Genomic DNA, 5,667 nt, shown 5'->3' with positions numbered 1-5,667 from the left:
GTAATGGGTGTACATACAAAGAGTTTCAAAGCTGCAAGCTCCACAACTTTAGCGGAACTGAGGGGCCGGTTGGTCTAACTAGATGGTTTGAGAAATTAGAATCTGTGTTTCGAGTTAGTAACTGCTCAGAGGCGAACAAAACCAAGTATGCTTCATGTACGCTATCAGACGGCACACTAACTTAGTAGAACACATTGGCTCAAGCAAAGAGTATTGATGAGGCGTATGCTACGCCGTGGGAAGATTTTAAGGGGGCCATGATTGAAGAATATTGCCCTAGGACCGAGATCCAGAAAATGGAGATTGAGTTTATGCAGTTGAAGGTTGTGAGAAACAACCTCGATGGTTACAACCGTAGGTATCTAGAATTAGCCCTGATGTGTCCTACCATGGTTACCCCGGAGTTTAAGCGTATAGAAAGGTATTTGTGTGGACTTCCTAAGTCCATTAAGGGAAACGTCACCTCGTCTAAGCCACCCAATGTCCCGGAAGCAATGCTCATGGCGCATACCTTAATGAACCAAATCATCATCGATGAACTAGAAAAGGCCAAATCCGAAGCAGGTAGTAGTGATAAGTGCAAGTGGGATAACAACAAGGGTTGAGCCTATGATCAAAACCCGGCGAAGCGACATGAGGGTTTCAAAGAAAACAACAACGGTGGGAACCCCAACCCAAACACTGGCTCAAACCCCAACTACAAGGGTACTCTACCACAGTGCAAGAGGTGCTACATGTAGTGACCCGAACTTTTCCATGTTTATATATATTAATTGAGATTGATATTTACATGATTAAATGTTTCCAACATGTTAAGCAATCAAACTTGTTAAGACTTGATTAATTGAAATAGGTTTCATATAGACAATTGACCACCCAAGTTGACCGGTGATTCACGAACGTTAAAACTTGTAAAAACTATATGATGACATATATATGGATATATATATAGTTAACATGATATTATGATAAGTAAACATATCATTAAGTATATTAACAATGAACTACATATGTAAAAACAAGACTATTAACTTAATGATTTTTAAACGAGACATATATGTAACGATTATCGTTGTAAAGACATTTAATGTATATATATCATATTAAGAGATATTCATACATGATAATATCATGATAATATAATAATTTAAAATCTCATTTGATATTATAAACATTGGGTTAACAACATTTAACAAGATCGTTAACCTAAAGGTTTCAAAACAACACTTACATGTAACGACTAACGATGACTTAACGACTCAGTTAAAATGTATATACATGTAGTGTTTTAATATGTATGATAGTGTTCCAAATGAACATATATTTAGTAGCAATATCGTTCCAATATGTAAAGTTTTTAAATGTAATTTCCTTATTTTTAGTTGTAATAGTTAAATAAATAAGTGCGAAGACGAAAGACGCAAATCGCTCGAAAATGAAGATTTAAAGACAAAAACGAAGATTTGAAAGACCAAAACGTCCAAAAAGCTCAAATGTACAAGATACAATTCAAAAGGTTCAATTTATTGATGAAGAACGTCTAAAAATGACAAGAGTACAAGTTACAAAACGCAAAGTACACGATATAAAATTGTACGAAAGGACGTTCGAAAATCCGGAACCAGGACATGAACCAACTCTCAACGCTCGACGCAACGGTGTAAAAATTACGAGTCAACTATGCACAAGAATAAAATATAATATTTAAATAAATCATAATAAGAATAATATTAAATAATAAAAAGTTGTTAATTGAGCATAGTTCAGGGGTCGTAAATGAAAATTCAAATTATAATTTGGCCTATAAAAGGAACGATCTATGTAACGATGAACCAGAGGAAGAATTTTTTCCGATCTTTTTTTTTATCAATCAAATATCTATATCAATTATCAATATCTATATTCTATATCTCTATCATAATGTTAACTTAATAAGATATAACAATAATCTTAATTTTAATTTTAAATTATGATAATAATAAGATTTATGATAGAGATCGTTTGAGTGTGTAAGTCGAAATTCTGTCCGTGTAACGCTACGCTATTTTTAATCATTGTAAGTTATGTTCAACCTTTTTACATTAATGTCTCGTAGCTAAGTCGTTATTATGCTTATTTAAAATGAAGTACTCATGATGTTGGGCTAATTACTAAAATTGGGTTATTGAACTTTGGACCATAATTAAGGTTTGGGCAAAAGACCGACACTTGTGGAAATTGGATTATTGACTATTAATAGATGGGGGGTATTGTCTAATTGAGTGACAACTCATTGGAGTCTGTCGAACCTATCTTCAAATTAATTAACCTAATAATTAATAATGATTATGGTTGTCCTATTTAGTGACGTTCATATGGAATCTGTTATAATCATTTAATTAATCAATTGGGTTGGGTAATTGATTATTCATTCTGATCAAGTGGATGAATTAATATTCATAAACTAATTAAAACAGGGGTGGATTACATACATTGATAACTGGTGTAATTGTTGACAGAAGTGATAACTGCGTCACAGTTTAAATCCTTAATCAGTTGGAATATTTGACTTCGGGTATAAGGGTAATTTGACGAGGATACTCGCACTTTATATTTATGACCGATGGACTATTATGGACAAAAACCAGATAGACGTATCAAATAAACCAGGACAAAGGACAATTAACCCATGGTAATAAATTAAAATCAACACGTCAAACATCATGATTACGGAAGTTTAAATAAGCATAATTCTTTTATTATATTTCTCATCGTATCTTTATTTACTGTCATTTTATTACTCGCAATTTTATTTACTGTCATTTTATTTATTGTCATTATTTTACGCACTTTAATTATCGTCATTTATCTTTACGCTTAAAATATAGAATCGACAAACCGGTCATTAAACGGTAAAACCCCCCTTTTATAATAATATTACTACTTATATAATTATATATATTTTGTATAAATATAGTTAAAAATATAGTAAGTATCACTAGCTCCCTGTGGAACGAACCGGACTTACTAAAAACTACACTACTCTACGATTAGGTACACTGCCTATAGTGTTGTAGCAAGGTTTAGGTATATCCCATCCGTAAATTAATAAAACTTGTGTCATATTTTATAGTATTTTGTATTAAAAATAATACTATTTCGTACCCTCACGCTACATCATCAAGTTTTTGGCGCCGCTGCCGGGGAGCGCTAAAACGCTATATTTTTAATTATAATAATATTGAAATAAAATATAATAATATAATAATATTGAAATAGAATATAATAATATAATAATATTTAAGAATCAAAAATTTATACGTAAATTTTAAAAAAAGTCGTATTTATTAAATACTTCAGGGGTATATTATGTAACTTATAATTAATAATTGCTATCATGTCGCTTTCATGTGAATAGTAAATTAATTAATTTATTTTCATTTACTATTCATGAATAGTAAATGAATTAAAAAAAAAAAAAAAAGTTTTGAAAAAAAAAAAATTATAATTATAAAAAAATTATTAATTTGTAAAAAAAAATCGTTTTATAAAAAAAAAAAAATCGTTTTTTTAAAAAAAAAAAAAAATTTCGTTTTAAAAAAAAAAAAATAATAAAAAAAAAAATTTTGTGTAAAAAAAATCGTTTTTTTTTAAAAGAAAAAAAAATTCGTTTTAAAAAAAAAAATTGTAAAAAAAAAAATCATTTTTTTTTAAAAAATTTTAAAAAAAGAAAGAAAAAAAACGAAAGAAAAAAAAAATTATTAAAAAAAAATATATATATATTTTTAAAATTTTGTCTATAAAAAAAAAATGTTTTTTTAGTTTTATTACCTTTAGATTTTTAGACTATAGTCGCAACTTTTAGTATTAAGTTTAGTTTTGCCATAGTTATTTTTATACTTTTAGATTTTTAGGCTTTGCCGTAAAATCCCTTAAGTGCTTTTTCTTTAGACTAAGATTTAGGTGCCTTAAAATTTTGCGACGCCGTGTTAAAATTTTAGTATCCTTTTAAGTAATTCCCGTTTTTCGTTTAGAATCCCTTTTTAATTTTAGACGCGCTACAATTTTCTTATTTTTCGACCTTTTATTTTTTTCAACCATTTTTATTTTTCAATTTTTTTTTTTTTTTTCCGACGCACTCTTTTTCTCTCTTATTTCTCGCTATTCTAGTTTTAGGACATAGATTTTTATTCTACTTCTTATCTAAATTTCTTAAAATTACGAAAATTTATTTTAAGTGGTTAAATTAATAGACATCAAAATTTTCTGGTTCGTAGTAATAGTTGGATTTGTACGTGGACCGGGTTATTGGAGCCAAACAGTCCTCAATTATATTGAGACCAAACGAATCCTGCCCCTCTGCTGCATCTTTTGGCTATTCGAAACGTGGGCAAAATCAGAAAAGTCTATTGATTGGATAACTTATTATAATTTTTCTTTCCTTTTAAAAACTAATAGGATATTCAGTGAATGCACCGAGCAAGACGTTCACCACCTTTTGTACGTTCACCACCTGTAACTAGATCAAGACATTTAACAAATATAACCGCCGTTGATTTCTCTTTAGAATCGTCATCCAGTAGACCAAGTACTTTAGTTCAAATTTCCGATAATCCATTTTTTTGAACCCGACTTCACAATTAAGAACCCGGAGCATATTCAAGGACAATTCCAAGATCCTGAACCACTAATTATTCCTCCTGAGCCACAAACCATTAAATCAGAATCCTCTAGTGATTCGGATACAACAAATTCAATTATGGAAAATCTGGAACCTCTAAGTATGGAAGATCGAATGAGAGCCACACGCACGGGCCAAGGTCACGCCATTATTAAACCAGAAGTTAATGCTCCAGATTATGAAATTAAAGGACAAATTCTACACATGGTAACTAACCAATGCCAATTCAGTGGTGCACCGAATGAAGATCCTAACGAACACCTTCGTACGTTTAAAAGAATTTGTACACTATTCAAAATCCGAGAAGTGGAAGATGAGCAGATCTATCTCATGTTGTTTCCCTGGACTTTAAAGGGAGAAGCCAAAGATTGGTTAGAATCGTTACCTGAAGGGGCGATTGACACATGGGATGTTTTAGTTGAAAAATTTCTTAAACAATTCTTTCCGGCATCCAAAGCCGTGAGACTTCAAGGAGAAATTGTTACGTTCAAACAAAAGCCAAATGAAACATTATATGAGGCGTGGACAAGATTCGGAAGGATGTTGAGAGGATGTCCTCAACACGGTTTAGATACTTATCAAATAGTACAAATATTCTACCAAGGTGTCAACGTTGCTACACGAAAAGACATCGACATAACAGCCGGTGGTTCCATTATGAAGAAAACCGCAACTGAAGCTTACAAAATTATTGATAACACAGCCTCCCACTCGCATGAGTGGCACCAAGAAAAAGATATTTTTCGTTCATCTAAAGTGGCTAGAGCCGATTCTAGCCATGACTTTGATTCCGTTTCAGCAAAAATAGATGCTTTCGAAAGACGAATGGAAAAGATGAATAAAGATATTCACGCAATACGAATTAGTTGTGAGCTATGCGGTGGACCACACTTATTGAAAGATTGTCACATTGAACCAACATTGGAACAACGAGAGAATGTTTCCTATATGAACCAAAGGCCTGGAAATAATTATCAAAATAATTATCAACCGCCAAAGCTAAACTT

At 31.3% G+C, this 5,667-nt stretch overlaps 1 non-coding gene across 1 annotated transcript; it reads right to left on the bottom strand.

Moving 5' to 3' along the window:
• Positions 1-5,122: 5,122 nt before the first annotated feature.
• LOC139903511 (small nucleolar RNA R71) lies at positions 5,123-5,229 on the bottom strand. The gene has a single exon (XR_011778326.1). It is a non-coding gene; the product is annotated as a small nucleolar RNA R71 (small nucleolar RNA).
• Positions 5,230-5,667: the final 438 nt, after the last annotated feature.

This window comes from Rutidosis leptorrhynchoides, chromosome 3 (genome assembly GCF_046630445.1).
Source record: "Rutidosis leptorrhynchoides isolate AG116_Rl617_1_P2 chromosome 3, CSIRO_AGI_Rlap_v1, whole genome shotgun sequence".
Taxonomy (NCBI): domain Eukaryota; kingdom Viridiplantae; phylum Streptophyta; class Magnoliopsida; order Asterales; family Asteraceae; genus Rutidosis; species Rutidosis leptorrhynchoides.
This window is presented reverse-complemented; position numbering and strand designations above follow the sequence as displayed.